This window comes from Symphodus melops (genome assembly GCF_947650265.1).
Source record: "Symphodus melops genome assembly, chromosome: 4".
Lineage (NCBI taxonomy): Eukaryota > Metazoa > Chordata > Actinopteri > Labriformes > Labridae > Symphodus > Symphodus melops.
The window spans coordinates 29,429,424-29,452,282 of record NC_136694.1 but is presented as its reverse complement, the minus strand read 5'-3'; the positions used below and the strand labels follow the sequence as shown (position 1 = coordinate 29,452,282).

Sequence of the window (22,859 nt, the reverse complement as noted above, 5' to 3'; positions counted from 1 at the left end):
CACGCCGTGGCGTCCGTGAAAACACACGTTGGTTTGTAACCTTTTCCTTTAAAGCCTGAAAATGTAGATTTAGCACAACGCCATCTTTGAATTTGTTTGTTTTGTTTTGGTCTCATTCTCTCCCAACACCTGGAGAAGTTTTACATTAGTTACATCTGTCAGCCTCTAGAGGGCGACGGCGTTCTTTAAACGTGAGTCATTTTCCTTACACACACACACACACACACACACACACACAGAGAGAGAGAGCTAGAAGAAGAACAAAGCTTCTGAGTCAAATTACAGCCGGCTTGAGTAACTCCGTGTGTGTGTGTGTGTGTGTGTGTGTGTGTGTGTGTGTGTGTGTGTGTCAGCCATCATCACAGTCCACAGAGAATACAGTGATACTGGAAATATGATTATCCGTCTGGGGCGTAATACTTTAGTTTCTGTGTGTGTGTGTGTGTGTGTGTGTGTGTGTGTGTGTGTGTCCGTGACGGAGCGTGCTGTCACTTCATTTGCAGACGGTGTCGTGGAAAACTTGAAGCCCCCCTGACGCACTGAGCTGTGCTGATGTTATCCAGATCAATGAAGCTGTCATTATTCATGTAGAGGAGGGAAAAGTGTGACATGTAACTTTCATATTTAAAGACTTGCTGGTCGAGTCAGTCGCCTCTTGGTTGTTCGATGTGTCCGTGTCAGGAGGAGCGCTCGCGCTCAAACGAGACGGCGGGTCGTGACGTCGCTCTGTGAGAAACGTGACGTCACCGCACGTCTTGAAGGAGCGTCCAACAACATGACTCTGAAATAAAGTCAAGTGTTAGACCACGATGGGAATACTCAAGTGTCCCCCCTTCCCGGCACATAACCCCTCACCCAGCATGAGCCCCTCCCACCCACACACACACACACACACACACACACACACACACACCCTGCAGTTTATCAGTGAGTAATTTCCTCTCAAATCTCTTCAGAGACTTTGGTGAAATGTGGAGATAATTCAGCCGAGAGCCGAAGGAACAACTTGTGAGTTTTTGGTGCCGATCCAGGAACATCTTAATGTCGGGAAACATTTTCATCGTTTTTTCCCGCTCGTGAGTCACTGGAGTGCAAATCTCCCAAATCGTTTAGCATTACGTTTCACAACTCTTGATCGACCCCCCCCCCCCCCCCCCCCCTCAGGTAGAGAGGGGCGGAGCCAGCACCTGGGTATTTCAGCTGGCCTCTTCTCAGGACTCGTCCACACCAAGGAAGGTCATTTAGGTGACTGAAAGTAAAACTCAGGATGACGAGTCGAGCACAGATGCTGCGATCATCTTCTTTTAGTGTCGTTATATTTAAAAAAAAAAAAATTTAATTTAAAAGGTCAAAATCACTCTCATGTCTGTACACTTAATATGAAGCGGTTACCATGGATACACGTTTATTAAAGAGACAGAAAAACAACACTGAGAGCTCATTCACATGGGAGACACTTTTTTTAATGAAGCACACACACACACACACACACACACACACACACAGTCACACACACACACACACTGTAATCTTCACCAAACACTATCATGAATAAATTTCCGCAGAAGTTCAGGACAATATCAGAGACTCCCAAATGTCTCAACAGTTTGAACACACACACACACACACACACACACACACGAGAGCAGCTGTTGCTTTAGTGTAGAGAGATCCCTTTTGTGTACTCGTGACCTCACATGAATGTGGATATTAAATCAGGTCACTTTTTGTAAAGCGAGCGCTTCATCACGTGTGTCACCTCGAGACGTTTTACAAAAGATCAGGTCGAAGGAAAATGGAATAAAGGGGGAGACGGGATAATACGCAGGGAGTGTTTCTGTCGTCCACACTTCGCCACTCTCCGCCGAGGTCAGAGGTCGGAGCACGCCGTGCATGAATCAGCACGGCGGTGACTGAGGGGACGACGCAGACTGATGGCGGTTAATTGGAGTCAGGAACGTCGGGTGGTCGTCGTGCTAGATCACCTCGCCGTCGACTCCAGAGCCTGAGAGGAAAGAAAGGAGCTCCCAGGAAAAAGAAAACCCCGAGTTAACATTCCTCCTGAACATCGTCGAATCCGTCTGACGTCCGGCCAGCTGACGTGCACGCGGCGAGCGTTTAAACACGGGAGATAAGATGTGACAGTGAAAACAACGCCCTCCTCCTCCGACCCTCAAATTATCTGCGTTTTTCTCCCCGTCATCCGTCTTCATTAAGCCTCTCGCACAGGGAGGTCCGTCTGGAACTCTCCGGAGGAGTTTGTTTTTGTGGCGTGCCGACAAAAACAGAAGACAGTCTTTGCATCCTCTACTTAGTTTAAAGCCACACTTACAGTTCTTTACTGGGATGAAATAAAAACCATCACACACAGTGGACGATGTAAACACCGAGTGAGTCCAACACTTTGGGATTCTCACGTTTCAAGTTTCACTGGAAAAATAAAACCTCAACTTGTGTGTTAAAAGGAACAAATCCTGCAGAACGGTGCGAAACAGTAAAAAATTATTATCCAGGTTCTTTTTTTATGTGTTGACAGAATTTACGCTCATGGATGTGCTGCTGTCGTGAAGCCGTTAGACGCCTTATATCACGGCGCTCGGAGCTTTATCAAACGCATCATTGTGACCTCGGTCCATCTGTCGGCGAGCACTCGTCGGGTCGACGGCCTCCGTGGAATAAAACACCAAAAGGTCCCGACCATAGACTGTAAAAATAATGAATAGGACAAGGTCCCCTGTGGAGTGAAGCTTTTTTTTTTTAGAGCTCCCCCTACTGACTGGCTGCAGTATAGGTCATAAGCCCCGCCTCCTCAATGATAACAGACGGGACTTGGGTCAAACTGTTAAGTTAAAATACTCGTCACATAATTTTGCTGTGATCATTAGATATTATCACCCTACATGGTGTTCAAGGGCTCATTTTTCTGTGAAGTTTGTTTTAAATAACTTATTTGAGGTTAAAAAACGGGATTTTACGTCATACATGGCGATGATTGACAGCCACGGATCTTGCGTAGCGCTCTTGGTGAATCAGCAGTTACGTCGTGAAGTGAAGCCGAGATACCGCGGTGCTTTTCTGTTCAGTTTTTTCGTCTTTTTCGAGCTGGTGAAAGCTGTTTTTTTCTGCAGTAAACTAATGTCACGGACCGGTGGACTCTAAGGGAGCTTTGCAGTTTTTACGACAGGACACGAAAAAACGTTTAAATTCAATAATTAATATAAAAACTGTGATTTTCTTAATTTCTGAATGAACTACGTTTAGATATTTGACTTGAAATATATGGTGGTTTTGTACTCACGTTTATGGTCGGTAGATGGATTTCTCTCCGTAAAGATTCTTAAGTTCTTGGCGTAGCTGGGCTGCGTAAGCTATCAGAGCGGTACGCTAAGTGGGCGGGGCGTATTGCCAGGGCTCCTCCCGCCGGACCCTACTGCGCAGACTCCAAAAGCTTCACCAACGTTGAACGGAAACAGCTACAGTCCACACCCACTGTGTCCCGACACACCAAGCGGACTGGAGCTACCATGAAGGGGCGTCGCCTCACCTCGCCTTTCATCTTCGGTGCACTAGAACACGACAGGCGGCGTGCGTTCTGCACGAGTGCGTTCCTCCTCGCTGATGTTTAATTTAACTTTCTGACGCTGAAAACATCATCTTTGATTTTTGATTCATCCAGTCTGGAAAAGCCTCCGCCGACCCTTTCTGCCATTTAAAGGGCAACTTCTGCATACTGTCCTTCTTTGTCAGCTGTGTGTGTGTGTGTGTGTGTGTGTGTGTGTGTGTGTGTGTGTGTGTGTGTGTGTGTGTGTGTGTGTGTGTGTGTGGATTTGTCATTGAATCAACACACTTATCTTTACTTCCTGTCTCTGGATTATGATGCCGTAAGTGGGAGCTGCTGCTCTATCAGCTGGGATCTACCAGCTACGGATGTTAGCTTTGGGATTTACACGCACACACACACACACACACACACACACACACACACACACACACACTGGTTTGTGTGTAAAAGAAAGGAAAGGCATAGTCGGGGGTTCTGCTGACCACATGTGTTGTGTTTGTGATCAGCTGGTCACGACGGGACGACGAGCAGAGGAGGGAGCAGTTTGTCAGACGTTAATAAAGTGAATCTGTTTGAATCTACTCGAGTCAACGTCACGCTGACTGACCCACGAGGAAGAGGAGGAGGAAGAGGAGGAGGAGGAGGAGGAGCTGATTGGCTGTGAGAGACGTCGGGTGCTTCTGTTCTCAGAAGAAACGGCGTGAAGTCGGACATGTTTTCCACACACACACACCGACGCCTCCACGCTGGACTTCTGTGCGTGTTCGCCGGGCAGCGTCGTCTTGTGTTCTTCTGTTTGATTCACACGGGGTGACTGAGTGATGAACTTCCTGTGATGATTCCCTCGGCCAACCAGACGCAGCAGACCGTTTTTAGAAACAAGCGTAGACTTCCCTCGGCGGCGTGGACGGCGGTTTGATTTGACTCATTGTGCCGTCTGACGCTCGTTCAACTCCCCCCCCCCCCCCCCCCTGAGCAAAATGGAAAATGTAAAACATGGACTAAAAACACAAAGAGGAGCAGCAGCTACTGAGAGAGCTCTGAAGGTGCTCGTCTGTGACTCACGCCGAGGTCGCTCCGGGTTAAATCCACTCACGGGAACGACTTCTGCTGAGACGCAGATGAATCAGGTCCAGAGCGTTTAAGGGGTTCTGGTTTTACACGTGTGTTCTAACTTTTCTCCAGATTGAATCTCCCTCCTCCTGGAAACAGTTTCATGACGATGAGGCTCATTGGTGAACAGAATTTAAACGTCCACATCAATTCGCAGGTGTTGGATTGTTTGATGACGTCAGTTTGTGTTGCAGCAGATCAGACGAGTTAAGGAGTCCTGAATCCGTTTTTATGAAGTATCCAGAGAGACCCGAGCAGACCCTGGTTTCTGACAGCTGCTGGATACCTGAAGCACACACTTAGCTAAGTGACGTAATTGGCTGTGAGACTGTCAGGTGCTTCTGTTCTAAGTTTGGGAGAAGTGATAGGCGGGGAAGGAGCCACAGCAGGTCCGACCCGAACCAGATCTGGACCGCCGGTTTGGAGGACCCCCCCCCACACACACACACACACACTTGAAAATCCACAGAGTCCGTGCTCATCTGTCCTCTGACTTCTCGCAACACAACAGGATTGCTGATTGTAAATACTGAATAAAAATTATAAAATGTCCAATCAGGGAAGTCCTGATCGTCTTTCGATCACTTTTTGCACATCTTACAGGAACAAGATCCTCTCTGGATTCAGCTGATCATCGGGCCTTTGCAGACTTTGGTCAGAAGAGGGGAGCCGACCCACAATCTGCTCGATTATCTTTTCAGTGCATCATTTGTGTCCCTGCACGAGACAAACCTCAAGGCCTCTGAGTCAAACAGGTTTTAAAATACAACCTGCAGAGTCTTAGTGTTATTACATAACGTCTCCAAGAGGCTGTTTTATATTTACCGATGAGGAATTGAGAGTCACTCCTGACTCCGAAATTCCCCCGTTTTCTGTTGTTGTTTAGTTTTGGAGGAAGTGAAGGCAGCAGACAGCTCCGCAGTGACTCAGTCAAACATCGACAGCTCTCCGAGGAGGGGAGTTCAGGATTTTCCAAAAAACCTTTAGTTCTTCATTTAGTGATCCTTAAATATCAGAAATTCAGTCTGCACATGTCAGCATGTGTGTGGTCAAGACCGCTGACGGGTCCGTTAGTCACCTTTCACCTCTTTTCACCACATGGTGAATCCAGACCTCGCTTCTTCGCACCTCACGGCAAACTGTCCCGGTCCGAGCTCGAGGTCACGACGAAGCCACCGAAACTCCAACAGCCAACAAAAGGAAAGATTCAATTCAATGCAGCTATCACTGAGATCCCCAAAGTTTAGAGATCTTCAACTTTTACCAGAGAAAAAAACAAAACATCAAGCAATTCAGGAGCTCCAATCATTTCACTGATAATCCTTATTAACAACGAGGGATCGTCTTCACCAAGCAGACGCAAAAGAACCAGGGCGACAAAAGGCCGGCTGTTTGTCCCGACCGAAAAGTTGGACTTGAACACGTCGCAAAGCCGACAGCCGACAGCCGACGGCCAACCGGCAGGAAATAACTCTCCAGGCCAGCAGGTGGCGGTAGTCTGTAATCGTCCTTCCGGAAGAGGACGAGGACAGAGAAGAATGCAGCTATATAAACCTCTAAACCAATCAGGTACTTCAAATAATTATCCGTTTGGTGGTGACATTGGGCCGCAGCTGTCTGACCAACAGACTGTAAATATAAATGGACGAAACCTGAGTGACGTCAGCCGCCTGTTCCTGCAGGGGGCGCTGGAGTCCCATGGATGGCGGTCTTTAAACGCTGTCTCAGCCTAACTTTGAGTCAAGCTAACGACAGGCTGAGAGCTGAGGCGGGTTTTAAACCGCTACACGGCGCCCACCTGTCAATCATGTCAGCTACACGCCTCGCCATGGATCGTTCATAAATGAAAACAGATGTAAATGAACTCCGCCCCCCCCGTACAGTGATGACTCATCAGACCTATTTGTGTTTTTGTACCAGGATGTAAACATGTAAAAACATCTTTTTTTGAATCTCTATGTAGATGACTTACTTTTGGCTCCAGACGAGCTGCAGGATTTTTTTTACTTCCAAAACTGTCTTCATTTCATGATTCAGGATTTATCATTTTGTCATGATTTCAAAGAAATGAGTATCTTTGATTTGGCGGGATCTTTCCTTTGCCACACTCGTCCTCGCCTACATTAAATATAGAAAGTTGAAAGCGTTCAGCCTGGAGAGCTGCACAAGGAATTCCCTTCACAGCTGACGGCTGACTTTGGGTTTTTGGTTTCCCTCGGTGACGCTGCGTAGCCTCGGGGGGAATGTAGTCCTCGAAGGTTTCCACAGCGCCACTTTGCCACACGCCTCTCTTTCATCCTGGTTTCCTTTCCTAACCTCTGTCCTGTCCTCGCTGCAGCACGGGCACAGGAAAGACACTTTCAAAATCTCTCCAGGAATTCAGACTTTACATAAATGCAGATAAAGAAATTAGCAATTAGCAAAGAGCAGGTTAGCTTAGCTTACGCCCAACAGACACTGAACCCAGTTTGTTTGTTTGTTTGTTTGTTTGTTTTGAGCCTTGTCTCAGTGTGTCGTGTTGCACCTCGGTGTCCTGATGCTAACATGCTAACAGATGTGCATGACGGCGAACGCACGAGAACTCAGTGACACAGAGGGGAGTTTATTTCTCTGTTTGAAACTTCAGCCTGAGGAGAAGCAGCTGCAGAAGCCCCCGAGCTTGATTCAGCACCCCCCCCCCCCCCCCCCCCCCCCCCCCCGGTCCTCGAGAACAGGACGTGAACAGGCTCGTTTTTTTTGCTTCTTGCAGCGCTCGCTCGTCTACACGCATGTCCTCCGTGAAACGAACATGTGTGCGAGACGGAGCTTTGAAAAAAAAGTCACCTCCTCTTTTCTGAAACCCTTCAGCTGAAAAATCCTCCGCATTTTTTTCACCACACATCATCATCATCATCCCACGTGCCGTGTTGTACGCCACGTCAGCGGTGTCAGCCTGAGTCTGCACTCTGAGCGTGTGTGTGTGTGTGTGTGTGTGTGTGTGTGTGTCTGAGGCCGTCTACAGCAGCAGGGAGCAGTCACAGGCCATATTTCACTGTCAGACTCTGGATCCAGATCTGAGGGGAAATATTTCTGTAAAGCCGACTGTTTCACTTTCCAGCTTCCAGCTTCCTCGGTCTCCTGCAGTGAATACCTCCTCTTTATTCACCGGCAGAAAAAACGTGACTTCTCGGGGGGGGTCTCGATGAAATGTGAGCTAAAGAATCCATCGAGTATTAAAAATAAACGACTTGACATACTGTAGTTATTCTGAGTAAAAGCAGGTGAGCTGTTCCCGCCGGTGAGAGGAGAGCAGTGATTTTATCAAAACGCTGGAAATGTTCACGAGAGGAATTCAGGCCTGAAGACAACATGTATGCATGTTATTTAATGTGTTTCCCTCCTGATAATGAGTTATTGATCACGTATCAAAGAGATGTGAAAGCAGGAATAGTGACTTACCTCACTAATGGCAGCACGGCAGGTCACGGCTCGGCCTGTCGCGGGTGGGAAAGCTAATGTTTGCTTTCTAGATCGCCGTAAATAGATTCTCTTATCACAAGCAAACGAGCGCCGTTGTTATCTTCGGTCACACTGAACCAGAAGAATGAACCCGAACGAACGCACCACGAGACAACTGAAGCCAGATTCAAAGTCCGCTTAATGGGAAAACAGGACAAGTACCCGAAACAACCCGAGGCGGAGGAGTCCAGATCGAGAAACAAGTCGGATCAGAAAACTGCTACGTCACTGAAAGAAACATCGAGACACAGGTGAGACACATCATGGCTTTAATGAGTCAGCAATATTTCTGAAAGATGCCCAGAACGCTTAACCCTCCAAGTCCACCAAGTCCCCCCCTCTAAGACCACCACGCCGAGCAGCTTTCTAACAGTGCAGACAGGACCACCATCAGTGATCCCTGGTGAAGGAGGGGGACCCGCATACCAGCTGACTCTGCTTGCTCAGCATTGGTTGGTTCACACGGTCGGGTGGGCGCACACGCATAGTTCTGGAAGAAGCATTAACAGGATTATTAATTTTTGATGTGAGAAAAGTTCCCACGTATAGCCGAGACCTGCTGACCGTCTTATGGCGTGCAGAGTTTTTTACAGGAGGACACGAGCGCCGATGGTGACCGCCCGGTCTGACATCACATCCTGCAGACCAAACCAAACGAAGAGAGATGTCCGATGACACGGAGGGAGAGACAGAGATCAGTAACCTGCTCGGTCACGGCGCCATCAGAAGCGTTGTTCAGGACGGATGGAGATCGGAAAGGTGTGGATCTGCTGTGAACTCATCTCAGCAACAACCAGAGGTGCTGCCTGTCGACAGGTGAGGCAGCCAACTGCTTGGGACCCCAGACCAGTAAAAGGGGGGGCCCTGAGGACTCACAATCGCCAGAAGGAAAAACTCCCAAAAGGGGGGCGGGTCCATTTATGTGCACGCATTATTGCTGTGGAAAAAACAGATTTGCCAACGAAAGTCACCCAAGAAAAAAATCAGAGGAATGATCCGTCGAAAGAGGATTTCAAAGAGAAACACTGGCAGACATTTTGGTGGGTTTGAGGACAGCCCCCCCCCCCCCCCCCCTTACACTCTTTGTCTGGCGTCTCCTTTGTCATATGTGGTTACGCAGTCAGCTGTTCACCCTTCGATCTGAATGCCGTGGATTCACTCGTCCCCCTCTGTACGGTCTTTGGGCGAAGTGAGAGAGACAAGATGGTGGAGCCAGCAGGGACATGTGTGTGTGTGTGTGGATGTGAAGATGAGTGTGTTTGAGATGTTCGATCAGAAGTATTGGGATCTATATTGACGATGTTGAGCGTCTTCTGACTTCTGCACAATTAAAGATGTGACGATGAGAAGCTGAATCACGGTGAAAATCTCTTTTATGAAACCTACGAGGTGATAGATTGGTCAGTGGTCGTTCAAACCCGTCGCTCACACTCGGGTGTTAAACCTGTGACGAACCCTGACGAGTCTGTTTTAATTTATTTTCGTCTGCAGGGTGTCGAGGCGGCGAGCTGCGTCCAACACATTCCTGCCTGAAATAGACCCGAGTGTGGGATTTCAGCGGGCCTGACCCGCGCGGCTGCATTACCCAGATCGAGTACTCGCTGATGACATAGTAGCACATTTATTCTGGGAAACCGACCGCGCAATCTGAGCGAAGCATTCACGAGGGCGGGGCCAGCTGCTGCAGAGCGAAGTCACCCTCAAAAAACTGATGAAAACATTTATGCATCTGTGTAATAATTCTTTGAATGTCTCTAAAGGACGGAGACGTTCGTCTGAGGTGGACACGATGCTCCGCAGGTGATAAAAATAGTTTGACTCAGTCGCTCGACAAAACTCCCGCCAAACCAGCTGTCCAGAACGGGTGAAGCTGCTTTTGATTCCCAGAAGATCACCCAGCTTCAACCTGGAGGAGGAGGAGGAGGAGGAGGAGGAGGAGGAGGAGGAGGAGGAGGAGGAGGAGGAGGAGGGAGCGAAGGGTCTTCAGGTTTCTTCAGTTCAATCTCGGGCATGGAGGGAGGGAATGTGTGAGTTGAGGCAACAGGTTGCCAAATATGGTCGGGGAATACGAGTGTGTGTGTGTGTGTGTGTGTGTGTGTGTGTGTGTGTGTGTGTGAGAGAGTGGAAGACGTTGTTCTTGTACTTTATTGGTATCAGCTGATGTTGGACATGTTTAATGCGTCCATTCAAAAAGACGACGTTTATTTTTAGCTGCTGGACACGCGAACTTTAACACAGAAGGTTTTTTTGTGTGCAAAGTTTTAAGTCTTTTTTTTTAGTGATGACGTCATCAGTCGTCATTTTAGTGCAAAAATACAAAAAAATCAGCTGCTGCTACAAGAAGGATTGAAATCCCCCCCCCCTTGAGTTAAACACTTCCTGCATATTGGCGGGCGATGCAGGTTCAAGTCCGACCTTTGGTTTCTTCCCCAGGTCCAGATTTCAGACTCCATTAATCCTATCTCTAAATAAAGGCATAAAAAAAAAAATATATATATAAACCTTTAAACCCACTCCCTGTATATGTGCAAGACTTACTTTGTCCACCGGGGGGCGACAACATCAACCGAAGCCAAAGTTTCTCTCAGGAGCTTTAAAGGCAGTCCGACATTTTGTCTTTCGCCCCTCTTAGGCCAAAGGTTTCAAATCCCGGCCTCCTGGATCTGATTGGTCGAATCATTTTTCGACCAATCAGATCACTCAGCTGGACTTTCATGATTTATTAAATGACAAAGACAAACTAAAACACTTGTTTCAGCCGCTCCGACATGTTGACTCGACGTGGTAGGTGAGAGGAATGAAACGAATCAGCGCACAAGAAGAAAACAGTCAAGAGACGATTTATCAGACATTACTGTCGAATGGTACGAGCTATAATCTTATTATATCGTAACAACAGTTTATTTATCCAAGTTGATGCGCCGGTTGGCCGCCAGCTGAAGTCTTCGTGGTGCGTTCAAGTGCAACTTTTTAGGCCGAGACAAAAGGGTGTCAAGCTCTCCATATTGTTAACTGCTATCCTGAAGTCTCCGCCTCCTTCTGTTTGGTTTGGTTACTTCACGAACACGGCAGCATCTTTTCCTCCTGCGGGGTTTTCTAGTTTCAGCAGGTAATAAGAAGCACACGTGATGTATTTAGATCTAAAAGATGAAGAAGACGGACTCTCGAACCTTCTTCCCCCCCTCGAAACTCTGAGCGAGGATTTCATGACTTTAAATACTTGAATCTAAAATTTCTTCCTCTCGCTTTTGCTTGTAGTTCTAAAAATAAATTCACCGCTCCACCGCACTGACCCTGTTCTCCCGCCCTGTTTCCATCCCTCCTCCTCCTCCTCCTCCTCCTCCTCCTCCTCCTCCTCCTGCGGCTGCTTCGTTCCTAAAGTTCCTAGAATCTTTCACAGTTGCAGCTTCAGGGAACATCCAGAAGCTGCTTTAGACGTGTTGTTCTGTCTGTCTCTCCACATGTAGATCACATGTGAGATGATTGGTTCCTGATTGGTTCCCTGCTCGTATGTCCAGCCACCCTATTGGCCAGACATTTGGCCTGTCTCAACCACGACTAAACTTCTATTTTAGAAAAGTTTGAAAAACCTAAAATCCACTGTGGGCTCTGCTTTATTCTGTGTTCATTTTTTAAAGGGCACATGACGGCGTCCTTTGTGGCGCCGTTGCTGCAGCAGCGCTACAAGTTCTGGAGGACTCGGGTCGATTGAGCGGTGAAGTTTCACATTTCACGCTGCACTCTGTGAAACGCACCGAAGCTCGTCTTAAAAGCTGAAAACACTTTTTGGGTTTCCGGCCCACCGTGTTGAGAAACGCAGCTCAGAAGTAACCTAAACGACGTCTCCGACATGCAGCGTTGCAGTATCCATGGTAACCGAAGGACACGTCACGGAAAAAACAAATCAAATCAAGTTGAACAATTAGTCGATCCGCGGCTGAATGATTAAAGCAAACAGAAGCCGACACGTGATGAGACTCTGAGGGACACGGGGACGACATAAAGGAGCATCTGTGTGTGTGTGTGTGTGTGTGTGTGTGTGTGTGTGTGTGTGTGTGTGTGTGTGTTCAGAGACCTGCAGGGGATTGAGCTCATCACACACACTGTTTTGTTTCGTTTTGTGGCTCAGTGACAAAACTGTGTTTGACTGAACCGCGGTCACATCGGAGGGGCAGGCCGGCAGGCCGGCGGCCCAGCGGGCGGGAACTTCTCACTCTGAGCCGGCGGCGGCGGTTTCGACGCTCTCCGTTGAACGTCTGTCCGCCGCCACCGCTTCATTTCTGTGAAATCATCCGTGAAATGTCACAGAATTATCTCGCTTTGATTGCACAACAAAAAAGGTTTGTAAGTGTGATAAGACGCGCGCTCAAATGTCAACAGAATTATTCCATGAAAAGGTTTTGATTTGTTGCGGTTCAAGTCGTACCGTGTGTTTCTGCAGCGAGACGGGTCAGCCGAGTGACGCTGCCTGAAGCCACAATATGATGCTATCTCAGTTTAAAACGCCGGCCTTTGAGTTTTAACACCTGAAGAAACCAGAATGAGATTCACGCCGGTCGGTTCCTGCTCCTCGCTCCCACGACTCGCATGCAGTCGTTCTGAACTGTCAAAACTGGAGTGTTTTATTCTGAAAATGTTTCAGAGAGTGACTTCCTGTTGGTCTTTTCCTCCGGCGATGAAGCTAAAACACAGTGCAGCAGAGCCACACACGGAATAAAGTAAAAAACAGCTCCTCTATACCGTAACGGAGCGGAGACGCATCAGGTGGTCAGTAAGTCTTAAATATGTTTGATGTTTATGATTCCAGACCGGGCTGGACCCTGCAGCAGCCAATGGGAGCAGAGCAGACGGGGAAGCGTCATCAACTGGACGTTGCACATTTTCACACCCCGAGCCGAGTGGATGATTGAACGAAGACGAGCAGATTATGGAGACGACACGAGAGCCTTTAAAAAAACGTCTCGTGCAAGACGAACTAAAGCTGACGACATCGATGTTTTATTTATTTTTCTTCTGAAGTCAGGTTTCTTTAAAATCAACAAACGACCGATGTTTGGTCTCACGGTCTCGTTTGTCAGTTGTCATTTTGTTTTTTGGTCGACCAAGTTTCGTGTCGCCGCGTGCAGCTTTAGTCTGCAGTTTAAACAAAGAAGCATCGAGACAGTTTCTGCAACTTCTCCGACAGAAGTCGTTCTCAAAGCGCTTGATTTTGGTAAGTGATGAAATAGCAGACATGTAGATGATTTGCACATCAGTGGTTTCTGAGGCCCCTCCCCCTTCCCGCCCCGTGTGGCGAGGCGGCTTCTTGGCAGCATCTGAACACAGAAACGGTATTAAAAAGTCGACGATCTGCGTTTTATCAGCCAGATGCAGAAATGAAGATGTTTGTTTGTTTGCAGATTGTTCCTTTTAACCGCTCTCTCTCTCCCTCTCTCTCTCTCTCCCTCTCTCTCTCCCTCTCTCTCTCTCCCTCTCTCTCCCTCTCTCTCTCTCTCTCTCTCTCCCTCTCTCTCCCTCTCTCTCCCTCTCTCTCTCTCTCCCTCTCTCTCCCTCTCTCTCTCTCTCTCTCTCTCTCCCTCTCTCTCCCTCTCTCTCTCTCTCTCTCTCTCTCCCTCTCTCTCTCTCCCTCTCTCTCTCTCTCTCTCTCTCTGCTGACATGATTTTTTTTTTTTCTCCTTGCAGCGGCGTCTGTCGTGTTTGACCTGCATGTCTGCATGCGACGCTCTTCTCCACGCTTGCGACACTCGGGAGTCCAGAACGTTCTAAACTTTCTATTATTAAGCAGAAAGAGGAAGAGAGAGCGGGCAGTTGGGGGGCTTCCTCTTCCTCCCCGCTCGTTCTGTTGCGGAGTCATGAATGAGCCGGTTTCTGAGACGCTGAATGGAGAAGTGGTGCACGTGGCGGTTAGCGTAGATAGCATCCTCATCCATTCACTAAATTCATGAAGTAGAAAGTAAAAAAGAAGCTTTTCTTGGGGACATTAAACAGCACGAATCTTTAAGATCCATTCTTGCAAAAGACTAAACGCTGACCCCTCACACACGTGTTCCCCTTTGTTCATCTCTTCCAACTATCTGGGGCCCGCGTCAAGATGGCAGCAGGCCGAGCCTAGCAGCCAAACGTCCTCCTCCTTGGCCGTGCTGGTCCAGTCTTCCTGGGTGATCCGAGTCCTCCTACACCAGATGGGAAATGTAATCCTTGCAGCATGATCTGGGTCTGTCTGGTGCTTTCCTTCCAGTCGAGTGCACGTTGAATACCTCCACAGGGCAGCAGGCATCTGATCTGATACTGAACCGTCCAAACAGGCCGCGGCTCAGGCCAAAAACACATTTAATAAAAAAAAAAAAAAAAAGGGCTCATTTTGGCGGCGATCATTCAACCGTTTTACCGCCTCACGTTAGCGTTAGGATGCTCAAACCGAGGCCTCTTCTGTGACGAGTTGTGGCTTTTTCTAAAGTCACATCAATGAGCTGCAGTTTTTTCTCAGACAGAGATGATACCGCTGCCATTGTGAAAGCGTTACTACATACCGCAGGTGTGTGGTCTCGTGGTTTGACGGAATCGTCTGCTTTGGAGTTTGTGCGTTCAGATGATCATGAAGTTAACAAACGGTTGAAACTGTCTCGTTTGTGTGGTCAAACCACGATTTTGAAAACGTTTCAAAATCGTGGTTTGACACTAAGCGAGGGCAGATAATTCTCACAAAGTGTTTTTTAAAGGTCACATGATCTCCTCTTCTTCTTCAGGTGAAATCAGTGTCCTCGCTCCTCTTCATCATGTGTGTAAAGTGTGTTGTTGTAAATCCACTCTGATCCTGTATTTGATCATGTCTATAAACCCCTCTATTTCAGCCCTGCTCAGAACAGGCTGTTTCTGTGTCTGTAGCTTTAAATATGCAAATGAGCTGTGTGTATATGTAGCTTTAAATGTGGCGTCATTAAAGGTGAAAGTGAGTTTAATAGATCGTCTTTTGAAACGAAGTAAAGCAAAATAGAGGGAAAAAATACCAGGTCAAAGTCGTGCAGAAACTTTAATGTGAAAAAAAAAAAATTCCATCTTGGGATTCTCCTGATTTATAAAAACTGTTTGTATATCACTAAATGTCACATCCTGTCACATGTCATCAATCCTTTACTTAAAGTCGTTGCTTCTCGATCGCAGCATGCATAAAGTACGCCTCAGTGTGTTGGATGTTTTTTTTTAACTTTTAAAGAATTAAAGACGATTCAAACATGATTTCGTCTTTTTAACGTCTCGACTGTTGTGGCCGCCGTTTTCGCTGCTTGAACCGACAATCTATAGATGGACTCCAGTTGGTACCGAGCTCAGCCAGAACCAGGAAGTACATCCACATGACTCCGGTTTGACACCACGACTCGTTAGCCGTGTGTCTGTGCGATTGTCGAGAGGAAGCTCTCCGATTGAATCAGTGCACGAGAAGAAGAACGGAAGTGAAGTTTTGTCAGACGTTATTCTTGATCAGAAGAACCAATAACATTTATCGATAACATTGATCATAACGACGGTTTTTGTATCCACTTTCTTCACCTTCCTCGACTGAAATATATTTTACTCTCAATTTAGAAACAGAAGCAGAATAATCATCGAGTTGTTGTCGATGTTTTTGTGACAGCTTGAACGAAGCCGTTGTTAATCTTTATCGACACACGGGGCACGGACAGTCGATTAAACGTTGCCTAGCAACCGAAGGAGTGCCAAAAATGCATCAGTGTGACGGGAGCTCCGAGCTGCATGGAGGCTTTGTGTTTGTGCGTCGATTTCTTCGTCGACGATGTGTGTGTGTGTGTGTGTGTGTGTGTGTGTGTGTGTGTGTGTGTGTGTTCATGTTGGGGGTCTGTTACCAAGGAAAAACCACTTTCTCTAACGTTTCTTCACTTAAAGAGAACCAAGGAGTTTCGGTAAAACTGTGCGTGTGTGTGTGTGTGTGCATGCATGTGTGTGTGTTTGTGTGCATGCATGTGTGTGTGGTCGGTTCGAGCAAGAGGAAGTGGGATGTGTGTGTGGAGTCCATTGATAATGTGTCTTTCTGTGAGATACAATCCTGTGTTGCATAACCAGCTTGCCTATCAGAGTGTGTGTGTGTGTGGGTGTGTGTGTGTGTGTGTGTGTGTGTGTGGGTGTGTGTGTGTCAGGACAGCAGTATGTTGTTGCTGATAGCACTCTGGGGATGAACTGTGTGTTTTTGTTATCCATTGATTGCAGCTCAGGATTCACTTATCTGTCCTGACACAGGAGGCTACTGATTACACACACACACACACACACACACACACACACACACTCATGCACATGCACATGCACACACACTCACGCAGACACACACCCACACCGACAGCAAACAGATGTATTCAACTTTTCTGCAGCAGGAGGTTAAAAACCCTCCATCCAGCTAATCCAGGATGTGATCATCATTTTTATGAGATTGAGATTTTGACACGTTTGCTCTTCGTTTTCTGTCGGCTTCATCTTCGTCTCAACTTTCATTCACCGAGCGTGTCGCCGTCCTGCTCCGTGACTCCATACACACATGTCCAAGAGTACCGTGAGGCCAAACTTCAAGACACGTAAGAAGTTTCACGAACAAAAATCTGTTTTCCCCTAAAAGGAGCAAGCAAAGAGAAATCTGGCCTCCAAGCGTGGCGTGTTTGTTCGCAGCTTAAGAAACGCTGCACATTGGTCCCTCTGTTATCTCGCTACCTCGTTTAACAGCCTCGTCCAGTTCTGTGCTTATTTAGTCAGCGCTCCCCACCCACAACACTGAACACAAAAGGTCAGAACTCGCTCAATATAAACCGAGGTCAGCGTGGAGCCGGGAACATTAAAACGTCTCACTTCCCCTGAATAAAGATGCTGTTGAGCCTGGGCAAATATTGCACCGGTGTTCGCCGAAACTTTTCAGTTTGTTTAAAGAATTCCTGCGAGTCGGAGCCGGCTGCAGGGTGATTAGCTCTTTCCCCTCGCAGGACCTTTGGACCGGGCCTTTCTGTCAGCATGTTCTCCCAGGTACTCCAGCATGCTCCAAACTCAGGCTCATGAGGTGAACGTCTGAAGAGTGCGACTGAGTGCTTGCACAACTTTCAGGAAACAACGCCTGTTTTTTTTGTTGTTTTTTTTTGTTGCCGTCTCATTTTCTTCGTCCTGCTCTCTCACAGTTTTAGATTTTCTATTCTGGTTTCTTTGCAGCAAGACGAGAGCTGGATGAAGGCCTGCGTCGATGTTGACCTTAATACTATGAATCCTCGTTGGTCCTCAGGTGTTCTGGGAGTTTGTTCCACAGGTCGAATACGACGCTCCTCACCTGTGGAACAAAACCCTTAAAACTATATTATTCACTCAGGCTTTACATTAGAAATATACTTTCTGCCTTATACCAACAAATTCATCGTTTTTAAAAGTTGTTAACTTCTGTTGCACTCTTTCCTTCAGCTTTGCTTTAATATATTTCTGTTTTTACGTCGGTACTTGTACCTTGTGTCTGAACATTATTCTGTGAGGCAAAAATCTTCTTATTTAAGTGATGAAACAATATTTGTTGGAATTTTTTTTTTTGCTTTAAATCTGTATAAAGTAGAACGTCATCAGGCGAAATGGGGCACACATGGATGATAAGATACTAAAAAAAAAAAAAACTACAAAAGGCTTGATGTTGACCGGGAGGTCGAAGGTCGCTTGTGACGATGGCTTGAAAGGACAGCAGCTAACGATGAGTGCTACTGGATAGCTGTGAGCAGGCGAAGACGAGCATGCGTGACGTAGTAAGAGAATGAACAAGAAAGCCACGCGTGCAGAATATCGTCTCACTGACTGAACTTCAGATGGAGCTACTTTTAAAAAACCTTTAACTTTTTTTTTTTTTCTTTTTTTTTCTGTTCACTTAAAGCCAAACAAGAGTGTTGACTTCACGTTGACCTCTCGTGTCTGTCTGTGCTCTCATTGTCAGAAACAAACACACTTTATCCTTATGGACCCTTGCAGATCAATCTGCCTTTGTCTGGTAATGCATGCCACACACACATACACACACACACACACACACACACACACAGAGGAATAAAGTGTGTGTCTGGATGTATATCTCTCTAAATATGTTACAGATGATTTCCGTTCTCGGGTCAGATGATGCAGCCTGAGGATCTGAACAGCAGTTTTAAATGTTCTGCCCGTCCATTTAGGGCTAAAAAAAAAAAAAAGATCTGAATGTACTGTTCTGTGCTCAGCTTTACAATAACACTGACTGCATCCTGTGCATTTCATTTATAGGACAGAGGAAAGTTGTTCTGTGGGGGGGGAGAAAAAAAAAACCCTAATTGAATTGGACAAGGCTGTTGTGAATCTGTTAGTTAATTACCGTCCAGAACAGAAACAAACCAACATTCCCGAACACGCAGCTTCCTGCTAAAGCTCCCAAATATTCAGTTTTACGTCAGAATAAACACCTGCACAGCGTGTGACCTCGTCAGGAGACAATCAAAGAGAGCATCTGTTGGGACTATTTTCTGCAGCTTTTAGATTCTGCTCCTGAATGCTCTGGATCTGATTGGACCAGAGAAGGTAGGCGGGGCTTTGAAGGCCGTTTTGGACGCCCCTGGGTTTGCCAGATATGAGAGCAGTTATCAGGTGAACAGGTGTTGCAGCGATGGAAGCGGGCAGTGGAACTGCTTCAGATACAAGTGATTGTACCCGAGCTAAAAAGCCTCTGCATGTTTCTAATAAGCTCCAGCAGCAGAAAGCTGCTCAAACTAGGATCAATGTTGGAGATGAAACATGGAGAGAGGTTAGAACGCAGAAAGCTTTACAGACCCATGCAGAGCTGGCTAAACACTGAAGCTACAGTGTCCACCACATGCAGAGCTGGCTAAACACTGAAGCTACAGTGTCCACCACATGCAGAGCTGGCTAAACACTGAAGCTACAGTGTCCACCACATGCAGAGCTGGCTAAACACTGAAGCTACAGTGTCCACCACATGCAGAGCTGGCTGAACACTGAAGCTACAGTGTCCACTACATGCAGAGCTGGCTAAACACTGAAGCTACAGTGTCCACCACATGCTGACCTGTGTGAGCATCCAATCAAGAGAGGGGGGGGACAGCTCAGTAGTGTTTAAAATTTAGACTGCAGTACTCATTTTAAACACTAGGGGCCAGCATTACTTCCATCAGTGGACATTTTTTCATGGTATCTCCGCGCACACACCGTTCTAATCGGAAGGTGTTAGCAAACAAAACAAAAGCGCTCATTTTCCGACTTGTTGCCAACTCGCAACAGGAACGCGGTTAAACTAGGTGACGTTATTCCCGGCTCCACCAGGAGCCTGGAGCCCCTCCTGGAGGCCTGGTCCTAACGCCAAGGAGGAGGGACCTAACAGTTTAAGAAAGTGACCAGTGGTGAGTCATCAACTTTTTCTTTTTTTTGTTTTCAAGGAAATGTTATTCTATGATCCCATCCTCTTATCCTCAGATATCCAGCAGATATTTTTTTTTTTTTTTGCCTGACACCGCTGCCCACACGTACGCTCGCAGCCCTGGAGAAAGTGCAGCAGGAAGCATTCTTCCATGTTCCTGGCAAAGCTGTGGTTACTCCCTTTGATGATTACCACCAAGCGTGGTATACCACACACACACACACATACACACACACACACACACACACAGACCACATGAAGGCTTTTCCCAGAAGGAATGCTCTTCCTCCTCCTCCTCCTCCTCCTCCTCCTCCTGCAGCTGACTGAGGGCAGACTGACGCTCGCACCCGTTAAACTTCCAAGAGGAAAAAAACTCCACCCGAATCAACTCAGACCTGCTGGTTGTCTGCCTGACATGTTTGGCATTGTTTGGTGTTTTTGCAGTATTGTTCTTCATCCTGGTTCTGATGCCAAGTTCAGATGTTTCCAGCGTGTTGGTGGGCAGAGTTCCTGAGTCTGAAACAATAGTGATGAAAAGGAACATCTATTGTAACCTGTACGGGAAGATTACTTCAATCTTCCAGAGTCTATTCAACTGACTGGATGTTGTTGTCCTTTTCACTCCTTGGAGGACACAAAGTACCTTTCTCAAGTTGGCAACTTGCTGCACTTTCCTCGCTGTTTTTTTTAACCGCTGAAGTTTGTTGACTGAACCTAAATCTCATATCAGATCCTACATGTAGTCCCTTATTCCTGGCTTCCAAACGTCCACGCTGCAGTTTCTAAACCAACACGTCTATGAAACGGATACAACAGACTTTCACGTCGTGCTCCCTCAAACTCATTTTTTTTTTTTTTTTTAAATCTTTAAAATCTGGTCTCAGCAGAGTTCAGAAACCTAATCCTCATCACATCCTGCATTCTTCATCACCACCACCAGGGGTCTAGACTCCATAGGGGGGTATCACCACCACCAAGGGTCGAGACTCCATAGGGGGGTATCACCACTACAAGGGTCTAGACTCCATAGGGGGGTATCACGACCACCAGGGTCTAGACTCCATAGGAGGGTATCACCACCACCAAGGGTCTAGACTCCATAGGGGGGTATCACCACTACCAGGGAATTGACTCCATAGGGTATCGCCACCACCAGGGTCTTGACTCCATAGGGGGGTATCACCACTACCAGGGTTTAGACTCCATAGGGGGGTATCACCACTACCAGGGAATTGACTCCATAGGGGGGTATCGCCACCACCAGGGTCTAGACTCCATAGGGGGGTATCACCACTACCAGGGTCTAGACTCCATAGGGGGGTATCACCACCACCAGGGTCTTGACTCCATAGGGGGGTATCACCACTACCAGGGTTTAGACTCCATAGGGGGGTATCACCACCACCAGGGTCTTGACTCCATAGGGGGGTATCACCACTACCAGGGTTTAGACTCCATAGGGGGGTATCACCACTACCAGGGAATTGACTCCATAGGGGGGTATCGCCACCACCAGGGTCTAGACTCCATAGGGGGGTATCACCACTACCAGGGTCTAGACTCCATAGGGGGGTATCACGACCACCAGGGTCTAGACTCCATAGGAGGGTATCACCACCACCAAGGGTCTAGACTCCATAGGGGGGTATCACCACTACCAGGGTTTAGACTCCATAGGGGGTATCACCACCACCAAGGGTCTAGACTCCATAGGGGGGTATCACCACTACCAGGGAATTGACTCCATAGGGGGGTATCGCCACCACCAGGGTCTAGACTCCATAGGGGGGTATCACCACTACCAGGGTCTAGACTCCATAGGGGGGTATCACCACCACCAGGGTCTGGACTCCATAGGGGGGTATCACCACTACAAGGGTCTAGACTCCATAGGGGGGTATCACCACTACCAGGGAATTGACTCCATAGGGGGGTATCACCACCATCAGGGTCTGGACTCCATAGGGGGGTATCACCACTACCAGGGAATTGACTCCATAGGGGGGTATCACCACCATCAGGGTCTGGACTCCATAGGAGGGTATCACCACCACCAGGGTCTTGACTCCATAGGGGGGTATCGCCTGGGCTATGATATAACCACATGTGTCTGTCCTGGCTTTTGATTGGTTGTCACGTCACAGGTTCCTCTCAGAGGTCTCGCTGAGACTCTCTGTTCATGTTTTCTTGATTGCATCTTTGCTCCGTCTCAAACTAAATATTTCTCCCAAAGTGGCAGCTCGTGTGTGTGTGTGTGTGTGTGTGTGTGTGTGTGTGGTCTTTCCTCTCTGTTCTCCGTGGAGCCGGGTCGGGACCATCCCCGGGTCCTTACAGTCCCACGGTGGAGGAGGAGACATAGGTGGCACTCCTCTCTTTATTTTTTCAGCCGTGATGGAAACATTAAAACGCATCGCTGACTGTGGACATGTGTGTGAGTTTTCTCAGGACAGATTTAAATACAGCTCTTCAGAACTTCAACACTAACATTCAGAGGTGGTGTGTGTGTGTGTGTGTGTGTGTGTGTGTGTGTGTGTGTGTGTGTGTGTGTGTGTGTAGGTCTGTCATTACACACTTTGGTGAGATCCTGTGGTGATGCTGTGAGCTGTAATTTCAGAGGAATGAAGAAGAAGACAAATCTCCTTCTCGGTGACCTCGCTCACCTTTGATAATGACGGGGAAAAAAAATAAAAAATCTCCTATCGTCTAATTTTGTCCCTTTTCCTCTCCTCTACCTGTAGTCCCAAAAACAAACTGCATCATCAGAGGCTGCCTGTCGCTTGTCTGGATTCAATAATCTTAAAAAAGCTTATTGTGCAGCTTTCAGATTATTGATTATGAGACCAAAACAAACTCTTTCTCTGGACACACCCCCTTTATCCCTAAGCTCCGCCCCCTCCTACCCCTCGTCTGCAAAGCCCAGTTTCCACCAAAGGTGAGTTTGGTTCAGTTTGGGTTTTCCACTGTTCACTTCTGCTGGCGTGCCAAGCGTACAGATCCGACCCTATAGGCTGGAGCTAATGCAGCCCTCTGATTGGTCGACAGAGTCTTCACTTCCTGTGCGACAGCTGGAAACGTAAACACAATCAGAACACATCCCCCGATCGGGAAATCTCTCGAGATCAAACGTGTTTGGATTTTTTGGATTCCCCGCGCGCTCCTGGCGTTTCCTCGCCACTACGTCACCTCGCTTTCTGATTGGCTACACGTTCACAGCCAATAGGCTCAGGGGACACCACACACGATCGGCCCAAAACAATCCAA

General features: G+C 47.5%; 1 long non-coding RNA gene across 1 annotated transcript in view; it reads left to right on the top strand.

Moving 5' to 3' along the window:
- LOC306822604 overlaps positions 1–15,068 on the top strand; it is a 152,473-nt gene extending 137,405 nt beyond the window's left edge. Inside the window, exon 4 of the long non-coding RNA XR_013778901.1 lies at positions 14,893–15,068. This is a non-coding gene — a long non-coding RNA (uncharacterized lncRNA). The remainder of the gene's footprint in view (positions 1–14,892) is intronic.
- The last annotated feature ends 7,791 nt before the right edge of the window (positions 15,069–22,859 follow it).